Here is a 13,664-nt window from a genome sequence, read left to right as displayed (position 1 = left end):
TTGTTACAAAGGAAGTAGTGATGGAGAAATTAATGGGACTAAAGCCAGACAAATCACCTGCTCCTGATGATATGCATCCAAGGGTTCTGAAGGAATGGCAGAAGTTATAGTTGATGCATTGGTGGTCATATACCAAAATTCCTTGGATTCTGGGCAGGTCCCGGCAGACTGGAAGATAGCAAATGTCACGCCACTTTTTAATAAGGGATGTAGGCAGAAGACTGGAAATTATCGGCCAATTAGCTTGACATCTGTAGTTGGCAAAATGCTTTAAGCCGTCATTAAAGATGAAATAGTGAAACTTTTGGAACGTAAGGGTTCAATCAGGTAGACGCAGCATGGTTTTAGAAAGGGAAGATCTTGTTTGACAAACTTGTTAGGATTCTTTGAGGATATAATGGGTGAGGTGGATAGAGGGGAACAGGTTGATGTTGTATATTTGGATTTCCAGAAAGCATTTGATAAGGTGCTGCACAAGAGACTTATCAGTAAGTTACAGGAAAGTGGAGTCCGGGGAAGTATGTTGGCCTGGATTGAAAATTGGTTGTCTGACAGGAGGCAGAGAGTTGGGAAAAATGGGAGTTTTTCAGGTTGGCAGAGAGTTGTAAGTGGGGTGCCACAGGGGTCAGTGTTTAGGCCCACAACTGTTCATCATTTACATTGATGACTTGGAGGAGGGGACAAAATGTGGTGTAGCCAAGTTTGCGGATGACACCAAATTGAGTGGAAGAGCAAATTGTAATGAGGATGTGGAGAGTCTGCAGAGGGATATAGTTAAGCTGGATGAGTGGGCAAAGGTCTGGCAGATGAAGTACAATGTTAGTAAGTGTGAGGTTATCCACTTTGGCAAGAAAAATAAGAGAGCTGAATATTATTTAAAGGGTGAAAAACTACAGCATGCTGTTGTGCAGAGGGACTTGGGAGTCCTTGTGCATGAATCACAAAAACTTAGGTTGTAGGTGCAGCAAGTTTTTAAGAAGGCAAATGGAATGTTGGCCTTCATCGCTAGAGGAATTGAATTCAGGAGTAGGGAGGTAATGTTGTAACTGTATAAGGTACTGGTGAGACCGCACCTGGAGGACTGTGTCCAGTTCTGGTCTCCATATTTGAGGAAGGATATACTGGCTTTGGAGACGGTCCAGAGGAGGTTTACTAGGTTGATCCCTGGGTTGAAGGGGTTGACTTATGATGAAAGATTAAATCATCTAGGATTGTATTCGCTTGAGTTCAGAAGAATGAGAGGAGATCTTCTAGAAACATATAGGATTATGAAAGGTATGGATAGGATAGATGTAGGATGGTTTTTTGAGCTGGCCGGGGAAACTAAAATGAGAGGACACAGTCTCAAGATTCGGGGGAGTAGATTTAGGACAGAGATGAGGAAAAATAGTTTTTCCCAGAGTGTAGTGAATGTTTGGAATTCTCTAACCAGGGAAGTGGTTGAGGCTGCCTCATTAAACATATTTAAAATTCGGTTAGATAAATGTTTACATGATAGAGGAATTAGGGGATATGGGGAGAAGGCAGGTAGGTGGAGTTAGGTCATAAATTAGATCAGCCATGATCTTATTGAATGGCGGAGCAGGCTTGATGGGCCATTTTTGGCCTACTCCTGTTCCTACTTCCTATGTTCCTATGTTATTCCATATTTGTACTACAACTGTTCAAATGTTAATAAATTATTTCCCAAAAAACAGTTTTCCTTTTGATTCCTTTTCTCTCCCATTCTCTAAAGGGAAGGTTGTCTAATGTAAAAGGGATTAGCGGATTTTGTGTCATAGTAATTTTGGTATTTGATAAATATTTTTTTTTCCTTTTAAGTGGATCTTCTTCCATGTATTAAGTAAATGATGCAGTACTGGTGAATTTTTATATTGCAGCAGTTTTTCATCCTATTTATAAATTATATGTTCTGGTACCTTTACCGCAATTTTATTCAGTTCTATCTTAGTCAGGTTTGGTTTTTCCTTTGTCTGGTAAAAATCTGATAAATACCTCAATTGTGTGGTTCTATAATAATTTCTAAAATTTGGTAACTGTAAACCACCTTAATTATACCTCTCTGTTAATTTATCTAATGCTACCCTTAGATTCCTCCCTTTCCACAAGATTTTCCTTATTATTCTTAGTTCTTAGTTCTTTAGTTTCTTAAAGAATTTTTCTGTTAAGGGAATTGGTAATGTTTGAAATAAGTATTGTATCCTTGGGAACACATTCATTTTAATGCAGTTTACCCTCCCTATCAAAGTTAGCAGTAATTCTTTCCAATGTTCTAAGTCTTCCTGCAATTTCTTTATTAGTGGCTGATAATTTAGTTTGTGCAAGTGGCTTAAGTTATTATCTAACCTGACCCCTAGGTATCGGATTGCTTAAGCTTGCCATTTAAATGGTGATTCTTTTTTAAATTCTGTATAGTCTGCGTTACTCATTGGCATCACTTCACTTTTATTTGCATTGATCTTGTACCCCAATATTTCTCCATATTCCTTCAATTGCTTATGTAATTCTTTTACTGATACCTCTGGTTCTGTTAGGTATACTATGATGTCATCTGCAAATAAGCTGATTTTATACTCCTTCTCCTTTATTTTTATCCCTTTTATTTTATTTTCTATTCTTATCAGTTCTGCCAATGGTTCTATTGCTAAGGTGAACAATGAGGGGGATAGTGGATATCCCTGTCTAGTTGACCTACTTAATTTAAAGTGAATCGATACATATCCATTTACTGTTACCTTCGCCAATGGTCCATTATACAATGCTTTAATCCAATTTATATATTTTTCTGGTAGATTGAATTTCTGTAATACTTTAAATAAGTAATTCCACTCTACTCTGTCAAAGGCTTTTTCTGTGTCTAGAGCAACAGCTACTGTTAGTTTCTTATTTCCTTGAACTGCGTAAATTAGATTAATAAGTTTGCAGACATTGTCCGCTGTTCGTCTTTTTTAATATATCCAGTTTGATCTTGCTTTACTATTTTAGGTACACAATCGGCCAATCTGATTGCTAATAATTTCACTATTATCTTATAGTCTGAGTTAAGTAGAGATATTGGTCTATATGATGCTGGTGTTAGTGGCTCCTTCCCTGTCTTTGGTATTACTGTAGTTATTGTTGTCTTACATGAACTTGGCAAGTTTTGTGTTTCTTCTATCTCGTTCATTATTTCCAAGAGAGGAGGAATTAATAACTCTTTAAATGTTTTATAAATTTCTATTGGAAATCCATCCTCTCCTGGTGTTTTATTGTTTGGTAACTTTTTTAATATCTCCTGTACTTCCTCTATTTCAAATGTTTTTATTAGCTTGTTTTGTTCCTCTTCTTGCAATTTCGGCAGTTCAATTTTAGCTAAATAATCCTCTATTTTATCATCTTTCTCCTCGTTCTCAGTTTGATACAATTGTTCATAAAATTCCTTAAAATTTTCATTAATCTCTGTTGGATTATATGTAATTTGTTTGTCCTTTTTCCTTGATGCCAGTATCATTCTTTTAGCTTGTTCTAAGTTGCCAGGCTAATATTTTATGTGCTTTTTCTCCCAGTTTATAATACTTTTGCTTTGTTTTCATTATGTTCTTCTCCACCTTGTACATTTGTAATGTTTCGTATTTAATTTTTTTTCCGCCAATTCTCTCCTTTTGTTTATATCATCCCTTTTTACTAATTCCTTTTCTGTACTTACTATCTCCCTTTCCAACTGCTCTATTTCCCGATTGTAAATCTTTTTCCTCTTAGTCACATAACTTATTATCTGCCTTCTAATGAAGGCTTTCATTGCATCCCATAATATAAATTTGTCTTTCACTGATCCTGTGTTTATTTCAAAATATGTTTTAATTTGGCATTCAATAAACTCCCTAAATTCCTGTCTTTTAAGTAGCATGGAGTTTAACCTCCATCTATATGTTCTTGGTGGGATGACCTCCAGTTCCATTGCTAACAAGAGGGGTGAATGATCTGATAGTAGTCTAGCTTTATACTCAGTTTTCCTAACTCTCCCTTGAATATGGGCTGACAACAAAAACATATCAATCCTTGAGTAAGTTTTGCACCTACTCAAATAATATGAAAATTCCTTCTCTCTTGGGTGTTGCCTCCTCCATATATCCATAAGTTTCATTTCCTGCATTGATTTAACCATAAATTTGGCTATTTTATTCTTTGTACTTGTCCTTTGTCCAATTGTGTCTAATATTGGGTCCAAATTAAGGTGAAAATCACCTCCTATCAATATATTTCCTTGTGTGTCTGCAATCTTCAAAAAAATATCCTGCACAAACTTTTGATCCTCCCCGTTAGGTGCGTATATATTGAGCGAATCCAAAATTCTGAGTATATCTGACACTTTATCATTGCATACCTCCCTGTCGGATCTATTATTTCCTCCTATATTTTGATTAGTACATTTTTGTTAACTAGTATGACTACACCTCTAGCTTTTGAATTATAGGATGTTGCCGTTATGTGTCCTACCCAGTCTCTCTTTAGTTTGTCATGTTCCGCTTCAGTTAGATGTGTTTCCTGCACAAATGCAATATCTATTTTTTCCTTCTTCAATAAATTTAGTAGCCTCTTCCTTTTAATTTGGTTATGTATTCCATGAATGTTTATAGTCATATAGTTCAACATAGCCATCTTATATCTTGCATACATTTATTTTCCACTTCTTTGCCACCTCCATCCCCCTTTTCCCCATTTTCATCTCTTGGCTTTCTCTTATTACACTTAATATATGGCAACACATTTAAGACATAAAGTACCCCCACAGTTCCCACATCCACTAATACCTTAACCCCAAAAGTTCCCCCCCTCTCTGACTTGCCCCATACCCTTGCTGAGCAACCACAACTCCCCTTTTCATTTGTGTTGCGATCTTGTTCGCAGCGTCAACTGATTTTTGCAGTGATGGTTATTCCCCCTCCACCCAGCCCTCTCCAGAAAACACTTTTTTTTACAAACACATATTACAAAGCTCTCTCTCTTCTTTTTTTCCCCCTTACTCCCTTCATTCCCTTCTCTTTTCCCTCTTTAGTTCTTTGCATATACATTGTTTTTACATCTTTATATATACTTTATCACCATTCTTCATTCTTGTTACATCTCTTCATCTTTTCTCCTGTCCTGCAAACGTTCTGTAAATTCTTGCACTTTCTCTGGATCCGAAAATAGTCTGTTTTGCTCCCCGGGTATAAATATTTTAAGCACAGCTGGATCTCTTAATATGAATTTGTAACCTTTTTTCCATAAAGTTGATTTTGCTGTATTAAATTCCTTCCTCCTCTTTAAGAGTTCAAAACTTATGACTGGGTTAAAAAATATTTTTTGACCCTTGTATTCCAAAGGTTTATTATCTTCTCTAATTTTAATCCTTGCCTGTTCCAGTATATTTTCTCTTGTCATATATCTCAAAAATTTCACTAAGATGGATCTTGGTTTTTGATGTGTCTGTGGTTTCGGAACTAATGCTCTGTGTGCCCTTTCTATTTCCATTTCTTCCTGCATTTCTGTCATTCCCAGGACCTTGGGGATCCATCCTTTTATAAATTCCTTCATGTCTGTGCCTTTTTCACCCTCCTTCAGGCCCACTATTTTTATGTTGTTTCACCTACTATAATTTTCCAACAGATCAATTTTCTGAGATAACAACTCTTGTGTCTCTTTAATTTTTATGTCACTTTCTTCCAATTTTTCTCTTAAGTCATTCACTTCCATTTCTACAGCCGTTTCCAGCTCTTCCACATTCTCTCCTCTTTTCCCTATTTCTGTCATTACCAGTTCTAACCTTTGCATTTTTTTTTCTGTTCTTTTCATTTTTCTTTTAATTGCATTAAACTCTCATGACAACCATTCTTTTACTGATCTCATTTGTTCTTCAAAAAGACTTTATCTATATTCTGTTCATCAGTTTTACTTTTTATTTCCCTTTGTCCATCAGTTTTACCTTCTATTTTTCTATGAAGATCTTGGTCTTCTTCTTCCTCTTCTTCTGTGTCTTTATCTGTGTTTGTGTCTTCTTCTTCTCTTCTTTGTGCCTGTGTCTCTTCTGTTTTTCCTGATGAGCTGCTTGTATCTCTTTGTCAGGCCTCTTCTTGCTGGGCCTCTTGTTGCTGTTCCTCCCCTTTTGGGCTGCTCGTCTGTTGTGCTTCTTGACATTGGTCTTCTTGTTGATTTTCCCTCTGTCTGTCTTCCACGTCTATTTCGTTGCACCTCTTCTGCTGTCTTCCTTATCCTCCAGCTGAGAGCCCTGGTGTCGGGCGTCTCTCAGCTGCTCGGTCTGTGACAGCCCGCTCCTCTGCTGAGCCATTGCGCACTTTTGTTTGGCTCAGAGAGCCATTTTTGTAGTGTACTGGCTGGTGGGTCACGACTCTGTAGGGCATGTACTGACCTCGAAGGTTGGACGCTCCTCGTCACCACAGCGTCACTGCAGGTAAAGCCATCTTCCTTCTTCTCCAGCGACATTTTTACTTCATTCTTTCCAGCTGTTCTTACTTTCTCTTTCTTGGAAGCCACCTTCTTTCTCTTCTCTGTATCTTTATCTTCTAATTTTTGTACTGTATTTCTGTTATGCTTTGCTTTTTCCTAACTTTTTTTCCTATTTTCCTGTAGAGGGCTGGTTTTCCCGACCGGCCATTGCTCCATCACGTGACTCCTCCCTGATTCTACAAATTAAATTTCCTGAGGTGAACTTTATTGAAATGTTTGAATTTTTATGTGAAGACATTGATAAATTACCAAAATCCAAATAAAAAAATAGGGATAATATTTTGAAAGTATTTTTCCCTTTTCTCACTCTGCCATCTCTGTTTCTCAGATTTACTTAAAGGCATGTGTATTATGGAAGCAAATATCATAGATGGACGTGATTCATCCAAAATTATTTATTTGTCCGTACATATTAATGAACTCTATTACAGCACCAGTGACTCGGGTTCAAATCCAGAATGGTATGTAAGGAGTTTGTACATTCTCCCCATGTCTGCAATAATTTCTTCCCACCCTCCAAAATGTACAGAGTTGTCAGTTAATTTGGATGCAATTGAGCAGCACGGACTTAAATGGCCGGAATTAGCTTGTACACTGTAGTAAATAATTTTAAAAAAACAATAAAAAATTATTTCCACTCCCCAGAATTCCCCACAGCACTGACAGATTTCCTTTTCAACTGCATATCCAGTTCTTTTTAGAAATTTCTGCTAATCAACTTTTCCTTTTGCTACTTCAAGTTTACAAAACCTAACATCTCATATGGCTCACATTTCAAAGATAAACATTTCTCCTTAGTTCAGCAAAATGCAGACTATGATTTCAATATATGTGGCTTAAAAAATTAATGATAATTTCTACCTCAATAGTGCTCTTCCAATGGGATTTATTCACTGTCAGGCAAGAAGAAAACTTTGTCCCTGTACCCTAATTGAATTTTCACCTTCTCTTTCTTCCAAACATCCAGTGAATAGATTGTTACCTGACTCCCATGCATTCCAGAACTGGCAGAATTCAATAATGGATGGGAAGATTGTTAGTTTTAACAGATTACATACACAGGTAAAAAAGACATCATTATTCAAATGTTCTGTTGAAAGTAACCATTTAAAATTGGTTGAAGCTCCTCCAACAGGGAAGACTGCATTATGAATTAAAGTGGTTTTTGCTACAACCTTATTCACCTATATACTTGTGTTTCTTTTTAAATGATATGAGGCAAAACAACACATTATATCCTGCTGTCCATGCAAGGATACAATATCTGATAAAGATGCAGAAGTAAATTAGTGATGGGATCTTTATAACAATACTGAGGGGTTTTACTAAGTCTAATAAAGAAAAATTAAGCTTGATTAGATCTATTATATCTTTTAATTATACGGTATCACCAAACTATTTGCTTCAAAAGCAGACAGGATGCTCTCTACTACTGTGACAATGAAACCCACAGAGGACAAAGAAAGACAATATGACGCCTTTCACGAGCTCCATTATTATTTTATAGTTTTTGCTGAGGTAATTGTACCCTGTTTGAGTCTAATCTCCAGGGTTTGTAACACATAAAGTTGTTCAGACGATAGCAAAAAATGCCTAATTGAGACAACACATTCCAACATTTCACTACAATAATGCAATTTTTCCAAATAATTTATCTTTCACTGGCCCTCCTATGTAAAATATTAAAGACTACCAAAAATATTAAATTACAGGAATTTCTCTTCATTTAATAGTTGCTAGGTAACAAAATGAACAGCCCGTATATATGGGCCACTTAGGAGATTTTAGAGATTTAAATCATGCATCACATTCCAAAACAATAACATCAAACCAGCCTTTTATTTCATTCCTCTCACTATAATGCCAACAACAGCACATTTTTTTTCTGGGATTAGTAGAGATCCAAGCCATTAATTTAAAATGTACTTTCAATTAAATCTGGATAAAATAAAAGTAAGACTAAGCAGACAAATATGTATGAAGGAGGATTTTCTGGGTAGTAATTGTTCCTTCGATGTGAAGAAGCACTTGAAAAAAATGTTGGAGAGATTCAGTTTCGAAAGAATGAAAACAGCAAGGAACAGCAAAGCCAGCATTTATTCCACATGCCTTTTCTTTTCATACTTAATTTCCTCATTGCCTAGCAAGCCAAAAATCACTGGCAGCAAAATGACAGACTGCCTGAAGGAATATAACACATGTGCCCTGAAATGTGCAAACAAAAAGCTCATAGTCTTTATTTTGTAATAGCTGTGACATTTTGTTTTGTCAAGGGCTTCATTAGTCCAAGTATTTGAGTAATGTACTCCCCATTCTTGATGTGAGTATTTCCAACCAGCATAGGGAGTTAACTCCACAAATTAGTCTTGAAGAAAAACCTGCTTACACAATTTAATTAGAAGTCACCATGCCACAACAGAAGCCATATACATGTTTTGGAAATAAAGCCAATCAACCATGGATATTTAATTACAACAAAGCCAATGAAAAGTTATGGCCAAACAACTGATAGGGAAAAAAAATTCTATGTTCTAAAAGAAACCAATTAATTCATCATTAATCATCAAATGCTCTTTGCCTCTTCCCCACAGTGAGATACTGAGATTCCAGAGCATGAATTAGAATCATCAACCAGATTACAGTTAACGATGTATAAACAGCTGAATTGGCATGAACCAGGAGACAGCTAAAAGTTCTGTACCAATGAAAAATAAGGAAGACAAAAGCTGGAATCTTGAGCAGACAGTAACCTGCCCGGAGCAGGGCGGGATAGAAATGGTCAGTCAACGTTTCAGGATTGGAGCCTTTATCAAGAATTAAAGGGGGATGATATTGTACATATGAAGGGAGAAAGGAGTTGAGATGGAGCCAAAAGGTGAGAGGGTAAAGGACAAAAGGTGGGAGAGTGGACACCAGCACCCCTCAAGGAAGCCCACTGCTTTACTCTATCTGCACACATGACTGTGGCAAGGCACAATTCAAATGCAATCTACAAACATGCAGATAGTCATGGCAGTCAGCAGAATCCCAGCTGGTAATGACATACAGGAATGAGTGTCACAAAAACTAGGAAAACACCACCAGTCCTTATCAAGGGATCAGCAGTGGAGAGGGTAAGAAAATTCCTATTGCCAATATCTCTGAAGACCTATTATGTCAATGCAATCATGAAGAAGGCACCCCAATGGCTATATCTTTAAATTTGAGAAGATTTGGTATAACACCAAAGACTCTTGCAAATTTCATCAGGTGTGCCATTCTGTCTGGTTCCATCACTGTCTGGTATGGAAGTGCCAATGCACAGGACAGGAAGATGCTACAGAGGATTATAAACTCAGCCTGCACCATCATGGCCATTAGTTTTCACTACATTAAGGACATCTTTAAGAGGTGGTGCCTTGAAAAAGCAGATTCTATTTTCAAGGCTCCTCACCACCCACGCCATTCCCTTTTCTCACAAGAAGGAGGTATAGAAGCCTGAAGAAACATACTCAACATTGCAAAAGCGGTTTCTTCCCCTCCGCCATCAAATTTTTGAACAGCCAATGAACCTATGGCCACTACCTCTCATTTTCTCCTTTTTGCACTAATTATTTTTTAAATCTTGTATTAAAGGAATTGTCATATATAATCATTTTGCACTTCACTTTGCTCTGGACAATATTGCTGCCACAAAACAACAAATTTCATGACATGATTCTGACTAGGTGGGGGGGGGTGGGGGGGGGAAAGAAATTAGACAGACAAGTAACAACACCTGTAGGTAAAGAAAAAATGGAGCCAGATAAAGGTGGGGTTATCTTAAATTATAAAAAATTATTTTCATGTGTACGAGGGCGTCCAAGTTGTTCCCAAAGTTTAAATTTGGCTTCACATCACAATGGAGGAGGTGAAGGTTTCTTATTTAACTACCTTTAATCTCTTGCCTCTTTGCAATAAACTATATTCAAGAGGGAACAGATCACATCAAGAATAAACGTGACTTTGGAGGTATTCTTATAAATTTATCTTAACTTTGAGTGTCATTTCCATATTTTCTAATCTAATCGTATGGACACATTTCGAAAAATAGTACTCAGCTGTAGAATTACTGGTGCTGATAGCATAAAAGGAGCTTCAATTATTTCATGTTGTTAACAATATTAAAATAAAATATAAATCCTCATTATCAACATCTTTAAAACATTTTATTATAATTTAGGCCATTCAGTGATTTTTAATAAATGGGAACAATCATGCAATTATAAACAAATGCAACATAACTGCTTTGAATAACATTGTAAAATAATTAAATACCAACAATTCTGAAAAGCATAAAAGGAAAATGTATTTGGGAAAGGGAGTGGAAGAGAGTGAGGATAGAGAAGTGAGGTAGGGGGCAGAATAGAACACATGGTGTAAATGATGCACAATCAATTAACCAAAAGATTGAAGTTCTATAACTGAAGGGCTTTATCAGGTTGAGATGGACAGCATCTTGAGTTGCTGGCTCAAACTAACCTGGATTCGAACTGGGGGCAGGGTTATGGCATGACAGCCTTTATGGGGAATAAAAGGGAGAAGTCATGAGCCGGCCAGTGAGAGCAGGGTCAACATATAAGGTCAAAAGTATTTACATATACAAATGGTTTCACCACATTCACCCCCACTTTTTAAAAGGAATCCTGAGGGGGGGGGTTGGTGTGGAGGGGGTTGGTGTGGAGCAGTCAAGTGCCCTCATAGGTTCAGTCTGTCTGGTGACCTCCTTTGGCATTGTGACCGAGGCACCTCTGGTGGTGTGGTGGCCTCCGTTGGTCATGGCTATTCCTTCTCGGTCGGCCCAGCCAGGGTATTTGGTTGAGCCTGGGGGGGGGGGGGGTGAATGCAAATGTACCAGTTGATGGGTAGGCCAAGAATGTGGGGGGTGGGAGTCTGATGCCTTGGAGAGCTGAGAGAGAGGTGCCCAACTGTTGACTGGTGGTAGGGGGGGGGGTTCCAGATGCTCCTGCACGTGCCAGGTCCTGGATAGATACTGTGTCCTCACATCCGTTCGGGAATTCCACATAGGCATACTGTGAATTGGTGTGGAGCAGCTGGACCCTTTCGACTAGTGAGTTGGACTTATGGATCCATGTGTTTTTCCGTAGGAGTACTGGCCCTGGGGACATCAGTCAGGGGGGTAGGGTTGTCGCTGACGCTGATCACCTGGGGAATGTAAAGAGCCTCTTATGAGGTGTCTTATTGGTGGCTTGGATAGCATGGAGGGCCTCTGGGAGGACTTCTTGCCAGTGGAGCACAGGGAGGCCCTTTGACTTTAATGCCAGTAGTACTGCCTTCCAGACCATGCTGCACTCCCACTCCACATGGCCATTCCCTTTGGGATTATAGCTGGTGGTACGGCTAGAGGCAATGCCCTTGGAGAGTAGGAATTGGTGCAGCTTGTGGCTCATGAAGGGCAAACCTCTATTGCTGTGGACATAGCAGGGGTATCTGAAAATGGTGAGCAAGTTGTTCAGAGCCTTTATGATGGTGACTGTGGTCATGTCTGGACAGGGGATAGCGAACGGGAACGGTGCGTACTCTTCGATAAGGGTGATGAAGTACACATTGCAGTTCGTGGAGGGTAAGGGCCCCTTGAAGTCCATACTTTGGCGTTCAAAGGGGCGGGTTGCCTTGATCAGGTGTGACTTGTTGGGCTGGTAGAAACACGGTTTGCACTCTGCACAGACCCGAAAATTTTTGTTCATCATCGTCCTGATGTCATTGATGGAATAGGGGAGGTTGCAGGCCTTGATACAGAGGTCATCATGCAGTGACTGCAGCTGATCCATCTGTGCACTGGCACATTTACCCCAAGACAGGGCGTCAGGAGGTTCGTTGAGCTTTCCGGGCCAGTACAGTATGACATAATTGTAGGTGGAGAGCTCGATTCTCAACCTTAGGATTTTATCATTTTTGATTTTACCCCACTGCTGGTTGTTAAACATGAAGGCAACTGCCCATTGGTCAGTCAACAAGGTAAAAATGCTTACCGGCGAGGTAATGCCTCCAATACCATACCGCCTCAATGATGGTCTGAGTCTCTTTCTTGATGAAAGTGTGCCAGCTCTTGGGGACCTGGAGAGTGTGTGAAAAAATGCTACAGGTCTGCACACCTGGATAAGTGTGGCAGCCAGGGCAAAGTCTGATGCATTGCTCTCCACCTGGAATGGGATGGATTCATCCACTGCGTGCATCATGGCCTTCACAATATTGGCTTTGATTCAGTCGAATGCCTCACAGGCTTCTGCTGACAGGTGGAAAACGGTGGCCTTGATGAGGGGACAAGCCTTCTCTGCGTAGCTGGGGACCCATTGAATGTAGTAAGAGAAAAACCCCAAGCACCTTTGCAGGGCCTTGAGGCAGTGGGGGAGGGGGAGTTCTAGCAGTGGGCACATGCAGTCAGGGTCGGGATTGATCTTCTCTGTCTCACTCACTCCCACCTCTTTCTCGGTCATTCTCTTCTCTCTCTGCCTCTAGACCCTGCACTCCTATCACCCCACTTCATGTCACTCTCATTTCTGGCCTCTGTGCCAAGCCTTCTATCCTCCACCTACTCTCTGCAACTGTCCCTAACCCACACCACCTTCTGTCCCAAATCCATTTCCACCCTCCATGGGTTATTGTTTAAATGGATGAAGACTGCATGTGGGACAAGTTCAGAGGAATCTGTGTTCTTGTGCATCATTCAGTAAAATGAAACAGAGAGTTCCAACAAGTAAACTACAAAGTGGCCTTGGGTTGAAGTTTAAGAATTGAGAGGTTTTGTTGCAGTGAGACAGGGTGTGGGTGAGCCCACATCTGGGTAGCTTAAAAAAATTCACATTGTAACACTGGAAGCAGAGGCAAGGCGATTCACCAGGCTAATTCTTGAAATGAGAGAATTGTTCTATCAAGAAATGCTAGAGAGTTTCAATCTGTTCTTGAAGTTTTGAAGAATGACAGGTGACCTTATTCCAGCATGTAAGATCTCATGTTGTCTTAATAAGGTAGATGTTGAGATGTGTTTACTGGTGAGAAAGTCATGAGTATGGGAATGTAGCTAGAAAAAAGGACTGGTCATTTAAAACTGAGGTATGTAGAAGTTTATTCTTGCAGAGAGTATTGAGTCTCTGGAATTCCCTGCCCCCATGTCAACAGAGGCCAACTCATTAGATGTA

General features: G+C 39.2%; 1 protein-coding gene across 9 annotated transcripts in view; it reads right to left on the bottom strand.

Annotated features, from left to right (window-relative positions):
* The window catches only part of LOC138751586 (RNA-binding motif, single-stranded-interacting protein 3), a 1,523,265-nt gene that overhangs the window by 507,431 nt on the left and 1,002,170 nt on the right, over nucleotides 1–13,664 (bottom strand). The gene's annotated exons all lie outside the window — the stretch shown is intronic.

This window comes from Narcine bancroftii, chromosome 1 (assembly GCF_036971445.1).
Source record: "Narcine bancroftii isolate sNarBan1 chromosome 1, sNarBan1.hap1, whole genome shotgun sequence".
NCBI classification, from domain to species: domain Eukaryota; kingdom Metazoa; phylum Chordata; class Chondrichthyes; order Torpediniformes; family Narcinidae; genus Narcine; species Narcine bancroftii.
Note: the sequence above shows the minus strand (reverse complement) of the source record. Positions and strands in the feature narration are given on the sequence as shown.